Source organism: Coffea arabica, chromosome 6c (assembly GCF_036785885.1).
Source record: "Coffea arabica cultivar ET-39 chromosome 6c, Coffea Arabica ET-39 HiFi, whole genome shotgun sequence".
In the NCBI taxonomy this organism is placed as follows: Eukaryota; Viridiplantae; Streptophyta; class Magnoliopsida; order Gentianales; family Rubiaceae; genus Coffea; species Coffea arabica.
In genome coordinates this window covers 49363927-49391809 of record NC_092320.1, presented here as the reverse complement: position 1 = coordinate 49391809, position 27883 = coordinate 49363927, and positions in this window count along the sequence as shown.

Genomic DNA, 27883 nt, shown 5'->3' with positions numbered 1-27883 from the left:
TACATAAAATGATTCCAAATCCAAACTGTACAAGATATATGCCATCCAGTCACGTGAACAAGTACTACAAGTCCTTCCTTCGCCATGAGCCCTGTGGAGGGGAATAAAATAGTTTTTGGGGTGAGCTAAAAGCTCAGCGAGTAACCAGAAAATCATTAATCAAATCGGTTTCACAATAGTTCATTTCAATGATGTCATATAGCAATGATGTCATAAATTAAATGATAAATCCGGAAACAACTGCATCATTTGCAAAACAGTAAATATGGATTATCAATAATTCAAGAAACATTTACAATGGAAAGCGATAGTAACATTCATGAAAGGATACATTCATTCTCCTGACATTTCCTCGCTCATTTGGTCATTCATTTCATTTCATTCACCCCGTCCCTGGCTTTTGGCCAGGCTCCACCAACCTACATAGGTAATACTCGAGTATACCAAACGTTCACCCAAGTTCCTAATCGCCTGACCGAGTCCGCTTCTGGCTCAAGACGACCGGTAACAAGGGGCAATGGCCAGTTCAGCCCAAAAGGCTTACATTCATGCGCAAGTAACATTTCAATCGAAAATTTCACATTTATCGAGGTCGAGTGCGATAAAGTACACACTCGCCTCGAAAACTCGTTTTGGAAATCATTATAAGCGCTTAACACGTTATCAACCAAAATACAAGTCATGAAGTCAAGAAATATAGCAAACAAGGCACACTCAAATGCCAGCACACATGATATGCAAGAAAACATTTCAAATGTAACTTTGGAAAACAGTTCAAAAGTAAATAATGTAAGAAACGGTTCATAAATAACTTTAGAAGTAGTTTGAGGTCACTCACCTCCATGGCTCAGAAACCGTCCATCATATATCATTGCCTTGCTCAAATCCAAGTCTTAGATCACCAACTCAATGCGAACAAGTCCCTTCAAAGTTCGGACAGCACTTCCCCTAAATTTGCTAACTTTTCCAGCCATCATGGCCTCATTATTTCCTCAGCCAGTCCCAAAGGTACACACACAACAACAAGTTCATCCAATAGACATTCAACAAGCTCCAAGTAGTACTAGTACAAGTCAAGCTAGGGAAAAGTCCGGAAATGAAAGTTAAACTCAAAATCAGAAAAATAGGTTTTGACGTCATTTTGCGGTAATGGTACCAAAGGCACTACGATTATCGGATAAAGGTGCAAGATACACCGTTTCGAAGCTAAGAGATAGGGATTCAATATTACAGAAGGGCACTCAACCCAGTTTCGAGTGTAACCAGGTCAAAAATGCAAGATACTACATCAAAATCACAAAAACAGATTCACAGAACGCATTCTAGCGGAAACGTCATAACACAGGCTCTCCAAGTCCAAATCCAGAAATTCCAAAACCGGCTGAAAGCTAAGGAACAGGGATAAATTTCATCATAAGGCCTTAACATCCAATTCGGAAGCAATTCCAGCCAAAACAACCAATTACAGTCGCACTTCTCAATTTCGGGTAAAACCAGAACAGCAGTAGTAATTTCGACTTTTCTCATTACACACTACTCCGATTGACCTAAAATTTTGCAGGCACCTCTAAAATATCATTCCCTACAACCTTTATGAAGATCACTCAGTCCAGTTCTCACCCTAACTAGGTCAAACTTTCCAAAACAACTCCAGATTTTCCAGTTCGAAATTCACTGTGGAAATCAACTAGCAGTCCTGCTTTATTCACTCATATCTCAGCACACACAACTCCAATTCAGGTAATTCCAAAGCCATTTGAAAGCTAAGATACAGGGCTAGAATTCTTAAGAAGACATCAATAACTAAATCAGCAGTATTCCCAGTCAAACTAACCAATTACCAAAGCTGATTTCCAGGTTCGGACAGAAACAGGGCAGCAGGGGTATTGTGGTCTTTTCACGGGATACCGAACTTGGATTGAGCTGAAATTTTGCAGGCAACTATAAAACATCATTCTCTACAACTTTCATGTTTTGTGCTCCGGCCAATTCGGCCTCTAACTATGATGAACAGTGTCAGGCAGAATTGGGGAAATTGAAATCCCTAATCTGGAAATTTTTGCATTCAAGTGCTAAACTTCCACTAAAACATCTCATTAGCCATCACAAGTCATTAATTTAACAAAATCAAGATCAAAGAAAGGATGGTTAGACATGATACCTTGAAATATCAAGAAAGGTGATGGCTTAGGGATTTTTCTTCCAAAACAACTCCACCAATAGCTTCAATCTTCCTTAGCTAGCAAGTTTATGGAGTGATTTGCAATTTAATCGGTTAGAACTCAAGATTGGAAGAAGAAATTGAGGTGCAAGATGCTGGATTTTCTCTCTCTTTCTCTCAAAATTTCATCCATCATGCTTACAAGAAGAAGAAATGATGAAAACAAAAGGTTTGGTCAAGATAAGAAGAAGAAATCATGGTCTTAGTCAAAGGTCCAACTTGCAATGGGTTTGTGACACTTGTCCCTTCTAGTATTTTCTTTAATCCTTTGGCTTCCAATGGTTACATCATATAACCACCCTCTAATCATTTCCTAGCACCTTGTAAAATAATAACACTTAGCACACAATTCACTTAGTCACCAAAATTATGTCACACTAGCGGGTCCCACGTCCATATACGCTCTTAATTTCTCAAAAACTAACCGATACTAGAAAAATCATTTAAAAACTATATTTACTCATAAAAATTATCTGGAGAATTTTCTAATAAAGAGAATGTCGAAAAGGCGGGCGATCAATAAAACAAACCCTAGAAACTTAAAAAAAATTTCGGGTCCGCGTACTCATTCTTTCGGGGCGTCACAATCTCCCCTCCTTAAAAGAATGTCGTCCTCGACATTCCATCTTGTACTAATCAAGTCAAAACATCCCGCAAGAATCACTGATATTCAAACCAAACCCACAGTCCAGCATCCTAACTTCAAGCCTAGGATACACTACAGAGATCTGAAGCCTAAGCTCTGATACCAACTGTGACGGCCCCACCTCCCCCTAGGGCGTACCCCAGGGTTCGGCAGGCCGCCTGCCCAGCTCTCGCCGGGACTAAGTCGTTCACTACAATCCTCAAATGAATTACAATATAAATCTCAAATATTACATCAAATGTTCCCACAATTACACATCCAAGTCTCCAATAATTACATGTCATAAGCGAAGCGAAAACAATTTCCAACTATACATAAAATGATTCCAAATCCAAACTGTACAAGATATATGCCATCCAGTCACGTGAACAAGTACTACAAGTCCTTCCTTCGCCATGAGCCCTGTGGAGGGGAATAAAATAGTTTTTGGGGTGAGCTAAAAGCTCAGCGAGTAACCAGAAAATCATTAATCAAATCGGTTTCACAATAGTTCATTTCAATGATGTCATATAGCAATGATGTCATAAATTAAATGATAAATCCGGAAACAACTGCATCATTTGCAAAACAGTAAATATGGATTATCAATAATTCAAGAAACATTTACAATGGAAAGCGATAGTAACATTCATGAAAGGATACATTCATTCTCCTGACATTTCCTCGCTCATTTGGTCATTCATTTCATTTCATTCTCCCCGTCCCTGGCTTTTGGCCAGGCTCCACCAACCTACATAGGTAATACTCGAGTATACCAAACGTTCACCCAAGTTCCTAATCGCCTGACCGAGTCCGCTTCTGGCTCAAGACGACCGGTAACAAGGGGCAATGGCCAGTTCAGCCCAAAAGGCTTACATTCATGCGCAAGTAACATTTCAATCGAAAATTTCACATTTATCGAGGTCGAGTGCGATAAAGTACACACTCGCCTCGAAAACTCGTTTTGGAAATCATTATAAGCGCTTAACACGTTATCAACCAAAATACAAGTCATGAAGTCAAGAAATATAGCAAACAAGGCACACTCAAATGCCAGCACACATGATATGCAAGAAAACATTTCAAATGTAACTTTGGAAAACAGTTCAAAAGTAAATAATGTAAGAAACGGTTCATAAATAACTTTAGAAGTAGTTTGAGGTCACTCACCTCCATGGCTCAGAAACCGTCCATCATATATCATTGCCTTGCTCAAATCCAAGTCTTAGATCACCAACTCAATGCGAACAAGTCCCTTCAAAGTTCGGACAGCACTTCCCCTAAATTTGCTAACTTTTCCAGCCATCATGGCCTCATTATTTCCTCAGCCAGTCCCAAAGGTACACACACAACAACAAGTTCATCCAATAGACATTCAACAAGCTCCAAGTAGTACTAGTACAAGTCAAGCTAGGGAAAAGTCCGGAAATGAAAGTTAAACTCAAAATCAGAAAAATAGGTTTTGACGTCATTTTGCGGTAATGGTACCAAAGGCACTACGATTATCGGATAAAGGTGCAAGATACACCGTTTCGAAGCTAAGAGATAGGGATTCAATATTACAGAAGGGCACTCAACCCAGTTTCGAGTGTAACCAGGTCAAAAATGCAAGATACTACATCAAAATCACAAAAACAGATTCACAGAACGCATTCTAGCGGAAACGTCATAACACAGGCTCTCCAAGTCCAAATCCAGAAATTCCAAAACCGGCTGAAAGCTAAGGAACAGGGATAAATTTCATCATAAGGCCTTAACATCCAATTCGGAAGCAATTCCAGCCAAAACAACCAATTACAGTCGCACTTCTCAATTTCGGGTAAAACCAGAACAGCAGTAGTAATTTCGACTTTTCTCATTACACACTACTCCGATTGACCTAAAATTTTGCAGGCACCTCTAAAATATCATTCCCTACAACCTTTATGAAGATCACTCAGTCCAGTTCTCACCCTAACTAGGTCAAACTTTCCAAAACAACTCCAGATTTTCCAGTTCGAAATTCACTGTGGAAATCAACTAGCAGTCCTGCTTTATTCACTCATATCTCAGCACACACAACTCCAATTCAGGTAATTCCAAAGCCATTTGAAAGCTAAGATACAGGGCTAGAATTCTTAAGAAGACATCAATAACTAAATCAGCAGTATTCCCAGTCAAACTAACCAATTACCAAAGCTGATTTCCAGGTTCGGACAGAAACAGGGCAGCAGGGGTATTGTGGTCTTTTCACGGGATACCGAACTTGGATTGAGCTGAAATTTTGCAGGCAACTATAAAACATCATTCTCTACAACTTTCATGTTTTGTGCTCCGGCCAATTCGGCCTCTAACTATGATGAACAGTGTCAGGCAGAATTGGGGAAATTGAAATCCCTAATCTGGAAATTTTTGCATTCAAGTGCTAAACTTCCACTAAAACATCTCATTAGCCATCACAAGTCATTAATTTAACAAAATCAAGATCAAAGAAAGGATGGTTAGACATGATACCTTGAAATATCAAGAAAGGTGATGGCTTAGGGATTTTTCTTCCAAAACAACTCCACCAATAGCTTCAATCTTCCTTAGCTAGCAAGTTTATGGAGTGATTTGCAATTTAATCGGTTAGAACTCAAGATTGGAAGAAGAAATTGAGGTGCAAGATGCTGGATTTTCTCTCTCTTTCTCTCAAAATTTCATCCATCATGCTTACAAGAAGAAGAAATGATGAAAACAAAAGGTTTGGTCAAGATAAGAAGAAGAAATCATGGTCTTAGTCAAAGGTCCAACTTGCAATGGGTTTGTGACACTTGTCCCTTCTAGTATTTTCTTTAATCCTTTGGCTTCCAATGGTTACATCATATAACCACCCTCTAATCATTTCCTAGCACCTTGTAAAATAATAACACTTAGCACACAATTCACTTAGTCACCAAAATTATGTCACACTAGCGGGTCCCACGTCCATATACGCTCTTAATTTCTCAAAAACTAACCGATACTAGAAAAATCATTTAAAAACTATATTTACTCATAAAAATTATCTGGAGAATTTTCTAATAAAGAGAATGTCGAAAAGGCGGGCGATCAATAAAACAAACCCTAGAAACTTAAAAAAAATTTCGGGTCCGCGTACTCATTCTTTCGGGGCGTCACAATCTCCCCTCCTTAAAAGAATGTCGTCCTCGACATTCCATCTTGTACTAATCAAGTCAAAACATCCCGCAAGAATCACTGATATTCAAACCAAACCCACAGTCCAGCATCCTAACTTCAAGCCTAGGATACACTACAGAGATCTGAAGCCTAAGCTCTGATACCAACTGTGACGGCCCCACCTCCCCCTAGGGCGTACCCCAGGGTTCGGCAGGCCGCCTGCCCAGCTCTCGCCGGGACTAAGTCGTTCACTACAATCCTCAAATGAATTACAATATAAATCTCAAATATTACATCAAATGTTCCCACAATTACACATCCAAGTCTCCAATAATTACATGTCATAAGCGAAGCGAAAACAATTTCCAACTATACATAAAATGATTCCAAATCCAAACTGTACAAGATATATGCCATCCAGTCACGTGAACAAGTACTACAAGTCCTTCCTTCGCCATGAGCCCTGTGGAGGGGAATAAAATAGTTTTTGGGGTGAGCTAAAAGCTCAGCGAGTAACCAGAAAATCATTAATCAAATCGGTTTCACAATAGTTCATTTCAATGATGTCATATAGCAATGATGTCATAAATTAAATGATAAATCCGGAAACAACTGCATCATTTGCAAAACAGTAAATATGGATTATCAATAATTCAAGAAACATTTACAATGGAAAGCGATAGTAACATTCATGAAAGGATACATTCATTCTCCTGACATTTCCTCGCTCATTTGGTCATTCATTTCATTTCATTCTCCCCGTCCCTGGCTTTTGGCCAGGCTCCACCAACCTACATAGGTAATACTCGAGTATACCAAACGTTCACCCAAGTTCCTAATCGCCTGACCGAGTCCGCTTCTGGCTCAAGACGACCGGTAACAAGGGGCAATGGCCAGTTCAGCCCAAAAGGCTTACATTCATGCGCAAGTAACATTTCAATCGAAAATTTCACATTTATCGAGGTCGAGTGCGATAAAGTACACACTCGCCTCGAAAACTCGTTTTGGAAATCATTATAAGCGCTTAACACGTTATCAACCAAAATACAAGTCATGAAGTCAAGAAATATAGCAAACAAGGCACACTCAAATGCCAGCACACATGATATGCAAGAAAACATTTCAAATGTAACTTTGGAAAACAGTTCAAAAGTAAATAATGTAAGAAACGGTTCATAAATAACTTTAGAAGTAGTTTGAGGTCACTCACCTCCATGGCTCAGAAACCGTCCATCATATATCATTGCCTTGCTCAAATCCAAGTCTTAGATCACCAACTCAATGCGAACAAGTCCCTTCAAAGTTCGGACAGCACTTCCCCTAAATTTGCTAACTTTTCCAGCCATCATGGCCTCATTATTTCCTCAGCCAGTCCCAAAGGTACACACACAACAACAAGTTCATCCAATAGACATTCAACAAGCTCCAAGTAGTACTAGTACAAGTCAAGCTAGGGAAAAGTCCGGAAATGAAAGTTAAACTCAAAATCAGAAAAATAGGTTTTGACGTCATTTTGCGGTAATGGTACCAAAGGCACTACGATTATCGGATAAAGGTGCAAGATACACCGTTTCGAAGCTAAGAGATAGGGATTCAATATTACAGAAGGGCACTCAACCCAGTTTCGAGTGTAACCAGGTCAAAAATGCAAGATACTACATCAAAATCACAAAAACAGATTCACAGAACGCATTCTAGCGGAAACGTCATAACACAGGCTCTCCAAGTCCAAATCCAGAAATTCCAAAACCGGCTGAAAGCTAAGGAACAGGGATAAATTTCATCATAAGGCCTTAACATCCAATTCGGAAGCAATTCCAGCCAAAACAACCAATTACAGTCGCACTTCTCAATTTCGGGTAAAACCAGAACAGCAGTAGTAATTTCGACTTTTCTCATTACACACTACTCCGATTGACCTAAAATTTTGCAGGCACCTCTAAAATATCATTCCCTACAACCTTTATGAAGATCACTCAGTCCAGTTCTCACCCTAACTAGGTCAAACTTTCCAAAACAACTCCAGATTTTCCAGTTCGAAATTCACTGTGGAAATCAACTAGCAGTCCTGCTTTATTCACTCATATCTCAGCACACACAACTCCAATTCAGGTAATTCCAAAGCCATTTGAAAGCTAAGATACAGGGCTAGAATTCTTAAGAAGACATCAATAACTAAATCAGTAGTATTCCCAGTCAAACTAACCAATTACCAAAGCTGATTTCCAGGTTCGGACAGAAACAGGGCAGCAGGGGTATTGTGGTCTTTTCACAGGATACCGAACTTGGATTGAGCTGAAATTTTGCAGGCAACTATAAAACATCATTCTCTACAACTTTCATGTTTTGTGCTCCGGCCAATTCGGCCTCTAACTATGATGAACAGTGTCAGGCAGAATTGGGGAAATTGAAATCCCTAATCTGGAAATTTTTGCATTCAAGTGCTAAACTTCCACTAAAACATCTCATTAGCCATCACAAGTCATTAATTTAACAAAATCAAGATCAAAGAAAGGATGGTTAGACATGATACCTTGAAATATCAAGAAAGGTGATGGCTTAGGGATTTTTCTTCCAAAACAACTCCACCAATAGCTTCAATCTTCCTTAGCTAGCAAGTTTATGGAGTGATTTGCAATTTAATCGGTTAGAACTCAAGATTGGAAGAAGAAATTGAGGTGCAAGATGCTGGATTTTCTCTCTCTTTCTCTCAAAATTTCATCCATCATGCTTACAAGAAGAAGAAATGATGAAAACAAAAGGTTTGGTCAAGATAAGAAGAAGAAATCATGGTCTTAGTCAAAGGTCCAACTTGCAATGGGTTTGTGACACTTGTCCCTTCTAGTATTTTCTTTAATCCTTTGGCTTCCAATGGTTACATCATATAACCACCCTCTAATCATTTCCTAGCACCTTGTAAAATAATAACACTTAGCACACAATTCACTTAGTCACCAAAATTATGTCACACTAGCGGGTCCCACGTCCATATACGCTCTTAATTTCTCAAAAACTAACCGATACTAGAAAAATCATTTAAAAACTATATTTACTCATAAAAATTATCTGGAGAATTTTCTAATAAAGAGAATGTCGAAAAGGCGGGCGATCAATAAAACAAACCCTAGAAACTTAAAAAAAATTTCGGGTCCGCGTACTCATTCTTTCGGGGCGTCACAATCTCCCCTCCTTAAAAGAATGTCGTCCTCGACATTCCATCTTGTACTAATCAAGTCAAAACATCCCGCAAGAATCACTGATATTCAAACCAAACCCACAGTCCAGCATCCTAACTTCAAGCCTAGGATACACTACAGAGATCTGAAGCCTAAGCTCTGATACCAACTGTGACGGCCCCACCTCCCCCTAGGGCGTACCCCAGGGTTCGGCAGGCCGCCTGCCCAGCTCTCGCCGGGACTAAGTCGTTCACTACAATCCTCAAATGAATTACAATATAAATCTCAAATATTACATCAAATGTTCCCACAATTACACATCCAAGTCTCCAATAATTACATGTCATAAGCGAAGCGAAAACAATTTCCAACTATACATAAAATGATTCCAAATCCAAACTGTACAAGATATATGCCATCCAGTCACGTGAACAAGTACTACAAGTCCTTCCTTCGCCATGAGCCCTGTGGAGGGGAATAAAATAGTTTTTGGGGTGAGCTAAAAGCTCAGCGAGTAACCAGAAAATCATTAATCAAATCGGTTTCACAATAGTTCATTTCAATGATGTCATATAGCAATGATGTCATAAATTAAATGATAAATCCGGAAACAACTGCATCATTTGCAAAACAGTAAATATGGATTATCAATAATTCAAGAAACATTTACAATGGAAAGCGATAGTAACATTCATGAAAGGATACATTCATTCTCCTGACATTTCCTCGCTCATTTGGTCATTCATTTCATTTCATTCACCCCGTCCCTGGCTTTTGGCCAGGCTCCACCAACCTACATAGGTAATACTCGAGTATACCAAACGTTCACCCAAGTTCCTAATCGCCTGACCGAGTCCGCTTCTGGCTCAAGACGACCGGTAACAAGGGGCAATGGCCAGTTCAGCCCAAAAGGCTTACATTCATGCGCAAGTAACATTTCAATCGAAAATTTCACATTTATCGAGGTCGAGTGCGATAAAGTACACACTCGCCTCGAAAACTCGTTTTGGAAATCATTATAAGCGCTTAACACGTTATCAACCAAAATACAAGTCATGAAGTCAAGAAATATAGCAAACAAGGCACACTCAAATGCCAGCACACATGATATGCAAGAAAACATTTCAAATGTAACTTTGGAAAACAGTTCAAAAGTAAATAATGTAAGAAACGGTTCATAAATAACTTTAGAAGTAGTTTGAGGTCACTCACCTCCATGGCTCAGAAACCGTCCATCATATATCATTGCCTTGCTCAAATCCAAGTCTTAGATCACCAACTCAATGCGAACAAGTCCCTTCAAAGTTCGGACAGCACTTCCCCTAAATTTGCTAACTTTTCCAGCCATCATGGCCTCATTATTTCCTCAGCCAGTCCCAAAGGTACACACACAACAACAAGTTCATCCAATAGACATTCAACAAGCTCCAAGTAGTACTAGTACAAGTCAAGCTAGGGAAAAGTCCGGAAATGAAAGTTAAACTCAAAATCAGAAAAATAGGTTTTGACGTCATTTTACGGTAATGGTACCAAAGGCACTACGATTATCGGATAAAGGTGCAAGATACACCGTTTCGAAGCTAAGAGATAGGGATTCAATATTACAGAAGGGCACTCAACCCAGTTTCGAGTGTAACCAGGTCAAAAATGCAAGATACTACATCAAAATCACAAAAACAGATTCACAGAACGCATTCTAGCGGAAACGTCATAACACAGGCTCTCCAAGTCCAAATCCAGAAATTCCAAAACCGGCTGAAAGCTAAGGAACAGGGATAAATTTCATCATAAGGCCTTAACATCCAATTCGGAAGCAATTCCAGCCAAAACAACCAATTACAGTCGCACTTCTCAATTTCGGGTAAAACCAGAACAGCAGTAGTAATTTCGACTTTTCTCATTACACACTACTCCGATTGACCTAAAATTTTGCAGGCACCTCTAAAATATCATTCCCTACAACCTTTATGAAGATCACTCAGTCCAGTTCTCACCCTAACTAGGTCAAACTTTCCAAAACAACTCCAGATTTTCCAGTTCGAAATTCACTGTGGAAATCAACTAGCAGTCCTGCTTTATTCACTCATATCTCAGCACACACAACTCCAATTCAGGTAATTCCAAAGCCATTTGAAAGCTAAGATACAGGGCTAGAATTCTTAAGAAGACATCAATAACTAAATCAGTAGTATTCCCAGTCAAACTAACCAATTACCAAAGCTGATTTCCAGGTTCGGACAGAAACAGGGCAGCAGGGGTATTGTGGTCTTTTCACAGGATACCGAACTTGGATTGAGCTGAAATTTTGCAGGCAACTATAAAACATTATTCTCTACAACTTTCATGTTTTGTGCTCCGGCCAATTCGGCCTCTAACTATGATGAACAGTGTCAGGCAGAATTGGGGAAATTGAAATCCCTAATCTGGAAATTTTTGCATTCAAGTGCTAAACTTCCACTAAAACATCTCATTAGCCATCACAAGTCATTAATTTAACAAAATCAAGATCAAAGAAAGGATGGTTAGACATGATACCTTGAAATATCAAGAAAGGTGATGGCTTAGGGATTTTTCTTCCAAAACAACTCCACCAATAGCTTCAATCTTCCTTAGCTAGCAAGTTTATGGAGTGATTTGCAATTTAATCGGTTAGAACTCAAGATTGGAAGAAGAAATTGAGGTGCAAGATGCTGGATTTTCTCTCTCTTTCTCTCAAAATTTCATCCATCATGCTTACAAGAAGAAGAAATGATGAAAACAAAAGGTTTGGTCAAGATAAGAAGAAGAAATCATGGTCTTAGTCAAAGGTCCAACTTGCAATGGGTTTGTGACACTTGTCCCTTCTAGTATTTTCTTTAATCCTTTGGCTTCCAATGGTTACATCATATAACCACCCTCTAATCATTTCCTAGCACCTTGTAAAATAATAACACTTAGCACACAATTCACTTAGTCACCAAAATTATGTCACACTAGCGGGTCCCACGTCCATATACGCTCTTAATTTCTCAAAAACTAACCGATACTAGAAAAATCATTTAAAAACTATATTTACTCATAAAAATTATCTGGAGAATTTTCTAATAAAGAGAATGTCGAAAAGGCGGGCGATCAATAAAACAAACCCTAGAAACTTAAAAAAAATTTCGGGTCCGCGTACTCATTCTTTCGGGGCGTCACAGACAATCCTTATTATCAATCGAAGATTGATGAAATTGCCAAAGTTGGTCCTGGTATTAAAGGCCATTCAACTTATCAAATTGGAAATGAATATTTAGACGAAGAATTTGAGGAGCTTGAGAAAATATCTTAGAAATATTTATGATAAATTTTCAACTTTTGGTTGTACACTTATGTGTGATGGGTGGAGCACCCATACAAAGCATCCAATAATAAATTTTATGATAGGCTGTGATAGGGACATGATATACCATAGTTCAGTTGATTGTACCAATGTCAAGAAAGCTGTTGAATGTATTTTCAAGTTAATGGATGAGGTTGTAGAGGCTATGGGAGAAATAAATGTTGTACAAGTTGTGATAGATAGTGAATCTAGTATGAAAGCAGCTGGACAACTGTTGATGAATAAAAGAAAAATCTATTCTGGTCACCTTGCACTGCTTATTGTGTAGATTTGATGTTAGAGGATATTGGCAAAATAGATAATATAAAAAAACTGTTACGCAGGGGAAGAAGATGACAAATTTCATATATAACAGTAACAAAATTGTGAGGACTCGTAAAAACTATTATTTTTAAGCCTAACTTATGGCTTAATAAATTATTTAATTGGATTTTTTCCACGAGGAATATTTTCTAGTATTATTAGACCTAAATACATGATAATATAACTTCGTTATATTTTTAAAGTGACTCATCTCAAAAAAATTAATTTCCTGGAGTGCGTTTAGTAAAAATAGTGAATAGTGCTCGGAGATTTTACCGCGTGGGAGCACAATAAGCTTAGAATATTGGAGACTTGTACTATGGTCCTAAAATAGGTAATCTTATGAATAAATACTCAAGTGATAGTTAGTAGTACAATCGTTATAAGAATTTCTCGGAGGTTTCGCGTTATAGCGTTAAAATTGACGGTACGCGTTTTCACACGCGCGACTTTATTTGAGGGACTTTAGACCCTTATTTTGGAAAAATTAAGAGTGAATAATATTTACATGAAAATAAGTGCATTAGAGGTTTAGTGCACTAGTGAACCAAACGCGCGAGAAATCGAGCCCTAATCGCGCCAAACGCCCCCTAATGTGAGTTGACTAATGGGTGATTTGTGGCCACAAGTTAGTATCTTCTCTTGGAAGCTTAAAAATCTGATCACTCTCTCTCTCTTCCTTCTCAAGATTGCCGACCAGCCCTCTCTCCCTCTCTAACTCCATTGTTTCAAAAATTTCTTCACCAAATCAACCACAAAACTCCAACTAATCTTCACCAAACTTGTAGAGCAACTAGCAAACTACTTGGAGGTTGGATCTAGCTAACCAAAGGGCTGCATTTCACGGTTTCTTGGAGCCTCTTGAGGACCGAAAATTTCTGATCTAAAGCACTAAGGAGGTATAACATGATCCATCACCTTAAACTTGATTTATAGTAGTAGATATGCATCTCTAAGTACTTGCATGAAAGTTGATGACTTGATATTGTTAGAAAAATGTGAAAGTGGGCTCCATGAACTCCCACTCTTGGGTTGTTGCTGATTTGATGATTGATGGTGGATATATTGTTGGTTTAGTGGTTAAAATGATGGATTAATGGTGTGTAATTGATAGAAATTTCATTGGGTGCAAGAAGCAAAAGTTTCCGATTTTGCCCCTGCCTTGTTCGCCCATTTTAAGGCTAATTTTTAATGATCTAATGGCTTGAATCTGATGTTTATATGACGTATTAGATGTGTGAAAAATTTCATTGAAAAATAATGAGGTTTGGTTGGGCAAATGAATTTTTTTTGTGAAACTAGCAAATCTGGAAACTGTTCACGTATGGCTCTGACCAGCGGTGGTGTTTCGGCCATAACTACATCCTCGGATGTCAAAATCATGTACCGTCGGTGGTGTTGGAAACTAGATATTCCAGGCGTTAATTTGAGATAAAATACACATTCGGATTCTTTGTGAGTGAGCCGAACGAAACATTTTAAAATCGCTGTCCTGTTGCTCTGTTCAACTGGAATGAAGTGATAACGCAGCAAATTGATGCCTGATTTTGAACTAGTTGGGTGCCAAATTTTGAAATGATTTCTTCTGTGATATTATAGCCCTATGAATGTATTTTTCAACGACATAAACCATCCCCCATTCTGAGTTAAATTGATTGAGTTGTGACCAAAATAAAAGGACTGCCCTGTTTTGGAAAAACCGTAATACTTGGACTGGTTTGGGACAAAACCTGGGAGTGATCTTATTAATTGAAGTTCTTGATGCTAAACAGTTACCAAAGGTATCATGGATGTATCTTAGACCTTTAATTCACAAATGAACCATGGTTGGATAGCTTTCTTGATTAAACTATTTGAATTGGGAAATGAAGTCAAAAGACAGGTTACTTTAGAAATTTTCCTGAACTTTGGATGATTAATTAACTATCTTTCCGAAGGTATTTTTCCCTAAAATTTGATAGAACGGTACCTTTCATATAGGAGTAACATAATGTAAAATTTTATCCCAATCCAAGTTCGTTTTGACACTTAGCTAAGGTTGCAATATTTGGAAAATCAAATCTCGAAATTGTTCACCAGACTTGAATTTTCCCAACTTCGAGCTACCGTATCTCGATGCTCGAAACTCCAATTCACAATCCGCTTGTTCTGCCCTAAACCTTACTTGTACCCCTAATTGTGTTATAAATTTCAAGGGCTAGTTTGCAACGAGTGAATTCTGCCAAATTTCCAAAGTTAGCGAAAAACCAACCCCAGCTCAATCCTGAACATTCTGGAACAGTGATTTCAAGCTCATTTTTTAGTACTTTCCACTTAGATTCAAGGAAAAGTGTCTTCTAAGAACTTTTAACACTTTGCAAAAGGTTTCCAACGGTATAAATTGTTCCAATTTTGGGCTTATATCGAGAGAGATACGAATTTTCAAAGATTTATAATAAAACTGAAAATTTTCAATTTTCAAGGCAAAGGAGTTTTTCCAAAACTCTTAATTCTCTTAGTATTATTCAAACGTTTTTCCCTCGATTTTCATGATAAAAACTCAAATAATATTGTACTTAATAAAATGCAAGTTGAATCTCAATTTACGAGTAATTGAGGTTCATTTTTGTGAAATATTCTTTAGATTGTACTACTGTACAATCTTCCTTGATAATTGGGATATTTGAGTGATTATCCACTATTAGTTGCCAGGCGCACAAGGAGACCTTCAAGAGGATCTTACAGTGGACACTTGAACTTCCAGAAAATAATTCTTATTGAATTGCTTGGTGAGTGTCAAGTGTGTGAATCCTTGGTACCTGCTTATTTGTTGTAAGTTTTGGAGATTTTAAAAATGAAGGCGGGTGTGTACTTTATCACACTCGTTCTAATTTTGAATGAATGAATGAAATATATAGAATGAATGAATGAAATGCAATGGTATGTTATGACTACATACGTCGTTGGAGTGAATCTCCTCGACTTTCAAATGAATGGGGGACGCCCAAACTCATAGGCCGACCTTGGACTCGAGCCGGCAATGGGCTTGGTCGGGAACTTGGGCAAGTCATGAGATATATAAGCCCGACCTAATGAGAGGTCTTGCTTGGCATACTCGTGGAGTATCGCCTTATAAATGACTTGTGGGCCCTGGAGGTGTACGGTGGACGGAGGGAAGTAAGTGGTGATCTACGGAAATGGAAATACCGACCCGGTTGACGGAGGGTCATCGCGGGAAGGTATACGAATGGCATCGGCAGAGCGAGTGGAACTTAGCTCCTGAGAGCTACTATATCCTTGAATTGTTTCTGATTACTTTTCCTGCTCGAATGGTTGATTATTGAAATATCACGGTTTTATGTAATAAATTTGAGATTGCTATTTGAACAATGTGCTTGCATGTGTGTTCTTGGCCTCACGAGCGTTTAGCTCACCCTATAGTTTTGTTTTCCTTAACAGGACCGAATCTCGGAGAAGTATGGAGAAACCATTCGTTGTTCTTTTGTTTAGGATTTCTACTATATTTTAGCTAGGCCCTGGTTTGGGTTGTACTTTTGGAATTGAAATGTAAAAATTTGGGCCCTGACGTGTATTTAGAATTTAAGTCGTATTATGATTACCCGATGTACTGGTTACATGTTAAGTGACTTGTTAAGTTTGAACGCTTCCGCATTATTTGTATTCATGTTGCTCTCTTCGAAATGTTCGGTTTGGTTTTAAGTTGAATGGAATTGCTTGAGTCCTGGCGAGAGTTGGGCAGGCGTCCCGCGGATACCCTTTGGTTCGCCTTAGGGAGATGTGGGGGCGTCACAGTTGGTATCAGAGCACTAGGTTAGTGGTCTATATGGGAGACATATTAGATACTCTACCTTTAAGACTCTATATGGGATGACTTAATCATACCCTAAGTGATACTTGAGGCGAGCTAGCAACTAAGTTAGTCCTACCTCAAGTGACAATTGGGATGAACCAACGATTAAGTTAGGCATGCATTGCAGGATATTGGAACTAGGAAGTGATTTGAGTTTCTAACCTGAAAAGTATTATTATTTTGCAGGGATGGATGACGGAAATGGAGCCCCGACAGCTAACGAGAATGGCCATACGAATGGTCATTATGAGTCTCTTAGGACTATCTTCTACCGAGCTCTAGCGGGAGGAGCTCGAGTACACTACTCACCAAATGATAGATACCCTCGATGTTCATGTAGGTTGACCTTCGCCTACCCGAACCATCTAGTGCTTGCCCTGGACGACGAGCGTCATCAGTTGGTGGATGCCAACCGCGATCTACAGGCTGAGGTAGACGAGCTTAGGCAGATGGTTAGCGCTCAGGGTGAGCGGATCACGGAGCTCAAGGAGGTAATTGAGGGTGAGGTAGCCACATCTGCAGTGGTTAATGAGGAGTTTCGGAATACTAGGGCTCTACTCACTAGGCTAGGACGGGATGTCCGTAACCGGGCTTTCGAGATCCTGACTGATGCTACTAGATTGGTTGAGGACGCTACTGAGGTGATTCCTGATGCTGAGGAGGAGGATCCCGAGGAGGAGGTTCCTCCTGATAGCCCTGCTGTGGACTAGGATCTTAGTAGTTGACCCCTTTTGACTTTTGACCGATACAGCTAGGACTAGTTAGGGTGACGCGAGTGCTGAGGCCATTGTATTTTGCATGCTTGTGTGGGCTACTTTTGGGGCACTTGTTCTTACTTTAGTTTTTTGTGACTAAAAGTATACTTTTGAGCACCTGTGTGCTATATTTTTGTGAATTGTCCCTAACTTGCTAATTGTACGAACTTGACATGCTTATGAATGTAAATTATTGTTAATTTCAACGCTTTCTTGGTTGGTTCTCGTTTTGATATATTTCTTTTTTTTTCTTCTTCCGCTTAAATTAATCTATTTCTTGCACTAGGCACATTTAGACTAATGGGAGGATTAAGGAGTGGTCGAGGCCGTGGGCGAGCGTCTAGACAGGCCCAACCTCAGGGGGATGACCAGGGATCGGCAACTGGACCGACCCAAGGACAGGAAAACATTGAGGGTAACCAAGTGGCTACTGCCATCAATAGGATGACTGATATCCTAGAACGTCTAGCGGAGAGACAGGGTTCTGGACCATTTAACCAACCTGGGGGCCAGGATAGAGGAGAGGATAGAGCTCTGGAAAGATTCTTAAAGTTTAACCCGCCTAAATTTATGGGTGAACCTGACCCCGAAGTAGCGGAGAATTTGTTAGAGAGAATGACCAATATATTCGCCGCTCTAGATTACACTGAGGATAGGCGAGTGAACTTTTCTGCTTTCCAATTCGAGGGAATAGCTCGTGCTTGGTGGGATGCGATAAAAGGAAAATGGGAAAGAGCTCAAACCCCTTGGATTTGGGATAACTTTACGAGGGAGTTTAATGAGAAATTCCTTCCACCCTTAATCCAAGAAAAGAGAGAGGACGAATTTATTAAGCTAAAACAAGGAACCCTTACTGTAGCAGAGTATGAGGGGAAGTTCACTAAACTTTCCAAATACGCTCCCGAGTTAGTAGCCAATGAACGGAGGAGGATTAGAAGGTTTGTACAGGGACTTAATGTGGAACTTCAGGAGGGCCTGGCTGTAGCCCAAATCTCTACATTTACTGAGGCTTTAGAGAAAACGCAAAGGGTTGAGAATGCGAGATCTCAAGTGAGGGATTTCCACAACAGAAAAAGGAATTTTCCTAGTCGTACTTCTGGGCAGACCAGTAAGAATGTACACCCTTCTAAAATGGGAAGAGGAGAAGAAGGAACGAGAACTGCTGGAGCTTCTAGGGGAGCTCTATCTAGAGGAGGTCGTAGCGGGACGACTCAAGTTAGGGGGCACCTTCTGTTGGATCGACTGTGACCCCTCAAATTACATGTGGGTATTGTGGTAAATCCAACCACTCTGAGAACGATTGCTGGAGAAAATTGGGAAAATGCTTACTGTGTGGAAGCACTGAGTATCAAGTCGCAAATTGTCCGAAATCGCCAAAGACAGGAAAAAACCCGCAGAGGCCGGAAAAATCAACCTCTAAGCAGACCAGTGCCGGAGGGAGTCGACCGAAAGTACCGGCTAGGGTCTACGCATTGGATTATCAACAGGTCCCAGAGGCGACCGAGGTGGTTGAAGGTACAATTTCAATCTTTCACCGCCTAGCTAGGGTTCTAATTGATCCGGGTGCAATACACTCTTTTGTAAACCCTGATTTCATGAGTGGAATAGACTTGAAGCCAATTAAGTTACCGTATAACTTGGAGGTTAAAACACCCACTGGGGGCAAAAGTCTAATTGCTAATCTGATGTATAAGAATAGTGAAATCTGCGTGAAGGAAAGAAAATTGCTGGCCGATTTGATAGGCCTAGCGATTAAAGGATATGATGTGATCCTAGGGATGGATTGGTTAGCCCGTTATAATGCCCAACTGAATTGTAGGACGAAAATTGTAGAATTGTGTATTCCAGGGGAGGCAACCCTGAAATTGGATGTGAGGGGTAAGTTAGTTTCGTCTGCACTTATCTCGGGAATCCGGGCTAGAAAATTGTTAAGTAAGGGAGCTCAAGGATATTTAGTTTTTCTTATCAACACCCTTAACGATAAGGTGAATTTGGAGGACACACCGGTAGTGAAAGAATTTTCCGATGTTTTTCCTGAGGAATTGGAGTCCCTACCCCCGGAACGGGAAATAGCTTTTAAAATTGATGTAGCCCCGGGAACAGCACCTATTTCAAGGACACCGTATAGGATGGCTCCAGCTGAATTGAAGGAGTTGAAGTTACAATTACAGGATTTGTTGGAATGGGGTTTTATACGAGAGAGTAATTCCCCGTGGGGAGCCCCAGTTTTGTTTGTAAAGAAGAAAGATGGGAGTTTGAGGTTATGTATAGATTATCGAGGTTTAAATGAAGTTACGATTAAGAATAAGTACCCACTACCCCACATTGATGAACTGTTTGACCAATTGCAAGGGGCGGTAGTGTTTTCAAAGTTGGATCTAAGGCAGGGTTACTATCAATTGAGGATTTTGGAGAAGGACATACCTAAAATTGCTTTTAACTCGAGGTATGGGCACTTCGAGTTTGCAGTGATGCCTTTTGGGTTAACCAATGCACCTGTCGCTTTCATGGATTTAATGCATAGGGTTTTTAAACCTTACTTGGATCAATTTGTGGTGATCTTCATTGATGATATTTTGATGTATTTTAAGAAAGTGAAGGATCATGAGAAACATTTGAGAATTGTTTTACAAATCTTGAGGGAACATCAATTATATGCTAAGTTTAGCAAGTGTGAATTCTGGCTAAAAGAAATGACTTTCTTAGGGCATATAATTTCTAAGGATGGGATTAAAGTGGATCCAGCTAAAGTTGAAGTTGTTTCGAAATGGAAACGACCGGAAAACCCTACCGAAGTTCGGAGTTTTATAGGATTGGCAGGGTATTACCGAAGATTCATCCAGGATTTTTCAAAAATTACTGGGCCTATGACTGAGTTGACCAAGAAAAATGAAAATTTATATGGAGTCCTAAGTGTGAAGGAAGTTTTCAGGAATTGAAAAGACGATTGACAAGAGCGCCTGTGTTAGGTTTGCCAAACGGAAAAGATAGTTTTGTGGTTTACATAGATGCTTCTAAGGAAGGTTTGGGGTGTGTTTTGATGCAAAATGATAAAGTGATAGCATATGCCTCTAGGAAATTGAAACCGCATGAAAGAAATTATCCGACTCATGATTTGGAGTTAGCGGCTGTGGTCTTTGCTTTGAAGAAATGGAGACACTATTTGTACGGAGTAACATTTGAGGTTTTTATAGATCACAAAAGCCTTAAGTACTTATTTTCTCAAAAGGAGCTGAATTTGAGGCAACGCAGATGGATGGAATTTCTGGAAGATTATGATTGTACGATTAAGTACCATCCTGGGAAGGCCAATGTAGTGGCCGATGCTTTGAGCCGTCAGGTACAAATAGCTGGATTGATGGTTAAGGAATTTCAATTGTTGGAGGAAGTTAGCTATTGGAATCCTCGATTAGAATCAAGGAAAGTAATTTTGGGAAACATTGTACTAACCCCCACGTTATTGGAACGCATTAAGGAATCTCAGGAAAAGGACCCTGAAGTGCAAAAGTTGGTGGAAAAAGCTAAGATGGGAGGCAAGACGGATTTCAATTTGGGATCAGATGGAATATTGAGATTTCGAAATCGGATAGTAGTACCAAAGGACGAAACACTTAAGAAGGAAGTTTTGGAGGAAGCACACCGATCGAAGTTTACGGTACACCCTAAAGGGAATAAAATGTACCAAGACTTGAAAAGTCTATATTGGTGGGAGAATATGAAGAAGGAAATTGCCCAATTTGTTCAGACGTGCTTGGTTTGTCAACAGGTTAAAGCCGAGCATCAAAGACCATCAGGACTTTTGCAACCTCTAGAAATACCTGAGTGGAAATGGGAAAATATTACCATGGATTTTGTATCAGGCTTACCAAGAACACAGAGAGGCCTTGATGCCATTTGGATGATAGTGGATAGATTGACTAAATCGGCTCATTTTCTACCGATTAACATGAAATATCCGTTAGAGAAGCTGGCCAGGTTGTACTTGGATGAGATCATTAGACTACATGGTATACCTGTGAGTATTATGTCAGATAGGGATCCAAGATTTGTTTCGAGGTTTTGGCAAAAGATGCAAGAAGTGTTGGGGACTAAATTAAACTTTAGTACCACCTATCATCCTCAGACTGATGGACAATCTGAAAGAACAATTCAGACCCTTGAAGACATGTTAAGGACTTGTGTACTGAATTTTGGAGAGAGTTGGAGTAAGTTTTTGACTTTAGTGGAATTTGCCTATAACAATAGTTTCCACTCTTCTATTCAAATGGCCCCATATGAAGCACTTTATGGTCGGAAGTGTAGATCCCCAATTTGTTGGGATGAAGTAGGTGAACGAAAAATTTTAGACCCGACTACCATATCTTGGATTGAGGAAGCTAATGAAAATGTAAAGTTGGTACGGCAAAGGATTCAAACCGCTCAGAGCAGACAAAAAAGTTATGCCGACAATCGGAGAAAGGATTTGGAGTTCACTGTTGGAGATATGGTATTTCTCAAGATTACGCATTTAAAAGCATGCTTGATGTCCGGAAAAGGGAAGAAACTACAACCAAGGTTTGTAGGGCCTTATAAGATTATTCAACGAGTTGGGAATGTAACCTATAAGCTGAAATTACCGCCGAGCTTATCTCGAATTCATAACGTGTTCCATGTGTCTATGCTTAAGAAGTATCATCCAGACCCTTCTCATATTTTACAACCGGAGAGTGTTGAGATCGATGAAACCTTGACCTATGAGGAGAGACCGGTAAAACTTCTGGATTGAAAGGTGAAGGAATTGAGAAACAAGCAGATACCACTAGTGAAAGTTCTATGGAAGAACCACGGAGTAGAGGAAGCAACATGGGAAGTTGAAGAGACAATCAGAGAGAAGTATCCAGACTTGTTCATCAACCAAGGTAAATTTCGAGGATGAAATTTTCTTAAGGGAGAGAGGATGTGAGGACTCGTAAAAACTATTATTTTTAAGCCTAACTTATGGCTTAATAAATTATTTAATTGGATTTTTACCACGAGAAATATTTTCTAGTCTTATGAGATCTAAATACATGATAATATAACTTCGTTATATTTTTAAAGTGACTCGTCTCAAAAAAATTAATTTCCTGGAGTGCGTTTAGTAAAAATAGTGAATAGTGCTCGGAGATTTTACCGCGTGGGAGCACAATAAGCTTGGAATATTGGAGACTTGTACTATGGTCCTAAAATAGGTAATCTTATGAATAAGTACTCAAGTGATAGTTAGTAGTACAATCGTTATAAGAATTTCTCGGAGGTTTCGCGTTATAGCGTTAAAATTGACGGTACGCGTTTTCACACGTGTGGCTTTATTTGAGGGACTTTAGACCCTTATTTCGGGACAATTAAGAATGAATAATATTTACATGAAAATAAGTGCATTAGAGGTTTAGTGCACTAGTGAACCAAACGCGCGAGAAATCGAGCCCTAATCGCGCCAAACGCCCCCTAATGTGAGTTGACTAATGGGTGATTTATGGCCACAAGTCAGTATCTTCTCTTGGAAGCTTAAAAATCTGATCACTCTCTCTCTCTTCCTTCTCAAGATTGCCGACCAGCCCTCTCTCCCTCTCTAACTCCATTGTTTCAAAAATTTCTTCACCAAATCAACCACAAAACTCCAACCAATCTTCACTAGACTTCTAGAGCAACTAGCAAACTATTTGGAGGTTGGATCTAGCTAACCAAAGGGCTGCATTTCACGGTTTCTTGGAGCCTCTTGAGGACCGAAAATTTCTGATCTAAAGCACTAAGGAGGTATAACATGATCCATCACCTTAAACTTGATTTATAGTAGTAGATATGCATCTCTAAGTACTTGCATGAAAGTTGATGACTTGATATTGTTAGAAAAATGTGAAAGTGGGCTATATGAACTCCCACTCTTGGGTTGTTGCTGATTTGATGATTGATGGTGGATATATTGTTGGTTTAGTGGTTAAAATAATGGATTAATGGTGTGTAATTGATAGAAATTTCATTGGGTGCAAGAAGCAAAAGTTTCCGATTTTGCCCCTGCCTTGTTCGCCCATTTTAAGGCTAATTTTTAATGATCTAATGGCTTGAATCTGATGTTTATATGACGTATTAGATGTGTGAAAAATTTCATTGAAAAATAATGAGGTTTGGTTGGGCAAATGAATTTTTTTGTGAAACTAGCAAATCTGGAAACTGTTCACGTATGGCTCTGACCAGCGGTGGTGTTTCGGCCATAACTACATCCTCGGATGTCAAAATCATGTACCGTCGGTGGTGTTGGAAACTAGACATTCCAGGCGTTAATTTGAGATAAAATACACATTCGGATTCTTTGTGAGTGAGCCGAACCAAACATTTTAAAATCGCTGTCCTGTTGCTCTGTTCAACTGGAATGAAGTGATAAGGCAGCAAATTGATGCCTGATTTTGAACTAGTTGGGTGCCAAATTTTGAAATGATTTCTTCTGTGATATTATAGCCCTATGAATGTATTTTTCAACGACATAAACCATGCCCCATTCTGAGTTAAATTGATTGAGTTGTGACCAAAATAAAAGGACTGCCCTGTTTTGGAAAAACCGTAATACTTGGACTGGTTTGGGACAAAACCTGGGAGTGATCTTATTAATTGAAGTTCTTGATGCTAAACAGTTACCAAAGGTATCATGGATGTATCTTAGACCTTTATTTCACAAATGATCCATGGTTGGATAGCTTTCTTGATTAAACGATTTGAATTGGGAAATGAAGTCAAAAGACAGGTTACTTTAGAAATTTTCCTGAATTTGGATGATTAATTAACTATCTTTCCGAAGGTATTTTTCCCTGAAATTTGATAGAACGGTACCTTTCATATAGGAGTAACATAATGTAAAATTTTATCCCAATCCAAGTTCGTTTTGACACTTAGCTAAGGTTCCAATTTTTGGAAACTCAAATCTCGAAATTGTTCACCAAACTTGAATTTTCCCAACTTCGAGCTACCGTATCTCGATGCTCGAAATTCCAATTCTCAATCCGCTTGTTCTGCCATAAACCTTACTTGTACCCATAATTGTGTTATAAATTTCAAGGGCTAGTTTACAACGAGTGAATTCTGCCAAATTTCCAAAGTTAGCGAAAAACCAACCCCAGTTCAATCCTGAACATTCTGGAACAGTGATTTCAAGCTCATTTTTGAGTACTTTCCACTTAGATTCAAGGAAAAGTGTCTTCTAAGAACTTTTAACACTTTGCAAAAGGTTTCCAACGGTATACATTTTTCCAATTTTGGGCTTATATCGAGAGAGATACGAATTTTCAAAGATTTATAATAAAACTGAAAATTTTCAATTTTCAAGGCAAAGGAGTTTTTCCAAAACTCTTAATTCTCTTAGTATTATTCAAACGTTTTTCCATCGATTTTCATGATAAAAACTCAAATAATATTGTACTTAATAAAATGCAAGTTGAATCTCAATTTACGAGTAATTGAGGTTCATTTTTGTGAAATATTCTTTAGATTGTACTACTGTACAATCTTCCTTGATAATTGGGATATTTGAGTGATTATCCACTATTAGTTGCCAGGCGCACAAGGAGACCTTCAAGAGGATCTTACAGTGGACACTTGAACTTCCAGAAAATAATTCTTATTGAATTGCTTGGTGAGTGTCAAGTGTGTGAATCCTTGGTACCTGCTTATTTGTTGTAATTTTTGGAGATTTTAAAAATGAAGGCGGGTGTGTACTTTATCACACTCGTTCTAATTTTGAATGAATGAATGAAATATATAGAATGAATAAATGAAATGCAATGGTATGTTATGACTACATACATCGTTGGAGTGAATCTCCTCGACTTTCAAATGAATGGGGGACGCCCAAACTCATAGGCCGACGTTGGACTCAAGCCGGCAATGGGCTTGGTCGGGAACTTGGGCAAGTCATGAGATATATAAGCCCGACCTAATGAGAGGTCTTGCTTGGCATACTCGTGGAGTATCTCCTTATAAATGACTTGTGGGCCCTGGAGGTGTACGGTGGACGGAGGGAAGTAAGTGGTGATCTACGGAAATGGAAATACCGACCCGGTTGACGGAGGGTCATCGCGGGAAGGTATACGAATGGCATCGGCAGAGCGAGTGGAACTTAGCTCCTGAGAGCTACTATATCCTTGAATTGTTTCTGATTACTTTTCCTGCTCGAATGGTTGATTATTGAAATATCACGATTTTATGTAATAAATTTGGGATTGCTATTTGAACAATGTACTTGCATGTGTGTTCTTGGCCTCACGAGCGTTTAGCTCAACCTATAGTTTTGTTTTCCTTAACAGGACCGAATCTCGGAGAAGTATGAAGAAACCATTCGTTGTTCTTTTGTTTAGGATTTCTACTATATTTTGGCTAGGCCCTTGTTTGGGTTGTACTTTTGGAATTGAAATATAAAAATTTGGGCCCTGACGTATATTTAGAATTTAAGTCGTATTATGATTACCCGATGTACTGGTTACATGTTAAGTGACTTGTTAAGTTTGAACGCTTCCGCATTATTTGTATTCATGTTGCTCTCTTCGAAATGTTCGGTTTGGTTTTAAGTTGAATGGAATTGCTTGAGTCCTGGCGAGAGCTGGGCAGGCGTCCTGATACGGATACGGGTGTGCAATAAATAACTTCAGCCTTGGGTCAAGGATCCTTTTATCAACATTGGTGGTCCGATGACAAGATTAAGATCCAAGAAGGTGAAGGAAGCTTTACAAGCCTTGATCATTCACCATACAAGTAAGGAGCAAGCTAGGTTTGAAGATTTGATGGACCATGACGTTACTCTGTTCACTTGTACGTTTGAAGTGAAGGAATGATCTCATACTTGTTAGTTTAGTTGGTAGTTGTTTTAAGACTGTCTAGTTTAGTAGTTGTTAGGCGTTGAGTATTTTATTACTTATTGGGCCTTGTCGGAAAGCCTTAAAGAGCTGGCTCTTTAAACTCTTTATGCGGACCGAATTTCTTTCAGGTTTATGTGGGCCGGATTTTGCCCTAGTTTTAGCCTATAAAAAGGTACCTCTTGTATGAGCAAAGACAGAATATTTTGACAACTAGAAATCGTGAGGAATTTTCCTTCAAGTTCTTAATCGAACTTACTCTTGAATTCTTGAGTTTATGGCTTAGGATTCAAATCAGACTTTATCGATTAGCTTGTTCCCTAATCGTGGTGTCTCTTCATCCATCATTATTTGTTTAAGGTTGCTGATTGCCTTTGTGTGTCAGAGGTCTTGAATTCATGAGAACAATTGAGTTCAATTTTCATTGGGAGAAACGATCCAACTCTGATATTTACAAGGTTGGGAGGTTCTAGGAGGGTCTTCCCCTAGGGTTGCTCATCAGTTGGTATCCAGAGCATCATGTTAATTCTCTTTCAATTGAAGTTGTTCATATCTTATTAGTTTGTGTCTTTTGTCGCAAAAAAAAAAAAAAACTGTAGCGATTACTGTTCATCGTTACTATAGCGTACTGTTCACGTTACTGTTCATCCGAGAGAAAAAAAACTGTTTGGGTATTGTCTTTTTGTGTTTTCTGTCCAACTTTTGTTCTTGAGTCTGTTATACTTTTGTTTGGGTTGTTAGGGTTTAAAGACAAAAAAAAAAAAAAAAAAAAGAGTCACGTACCTTATATTATTTTTTAGTGTCCAAGTTGCTAGAGTATTGCTGAAATTTTTCTTTTGAGTATTGCTGAAATTCTGTTTTGCCTATTTCTTGAGTATTGGTTGTTGTTCTTGCAAACCCTAAACACCACAACGTAATTTGGGGAAGTTCTTGAGCTTCTTGAACAAATTCTTGAAGTTCTTGGACCACCAAGTCTTGTTTGAAAATTCTTGAACAATAAATCAAGAACCAGGGCCTTCTTGAAATTTGCATAACCTTTCATCCGTTTTCTTGAACTTGTTGGTGTGATCTGAATTTGTATTCCTTGAAGAGCCGAAAAAAAAAGAAGAAGAAAAAAAAAACGAAAAAAAGGGAAGAAGAGAAGAAATTGGCTCTCACACAAAGGAAATCAAGTTTCCCAAATCTTGAGTTTCCAATTCTTGATTGGTCTCCAATTCTTGATTAGTCTCCAAATCTAGATTGGTTTCCCAAAAAAAAAAAAAAAAAAAGCTTGAGTCTCCAAATCTTGTTTGGTTTCTAATTCTTGAGTCTCCAACCTTAATTGAATTCCAACAACCCCAAACGACCTAACCAGCCCCAAACACCCCCAAATCAGTTTCCAAAACCAAACCTAAACCGCCACAAACACCATTTACCATCCAAATACTGGCCAGAAACTCAGCAAAAACAGCCGCTCAAAAAAAAAAAAAAACAAAGAGAGGTTCTAGCTTCGGGTAGAGTTTTGCTAGGATTTACAAAATTCTGCTTTGTGTCTTATTACTTGCTTATAGGGTAATTAATTCTGAAATTTTTGAGAGTTTGAGTTGTTTTAAG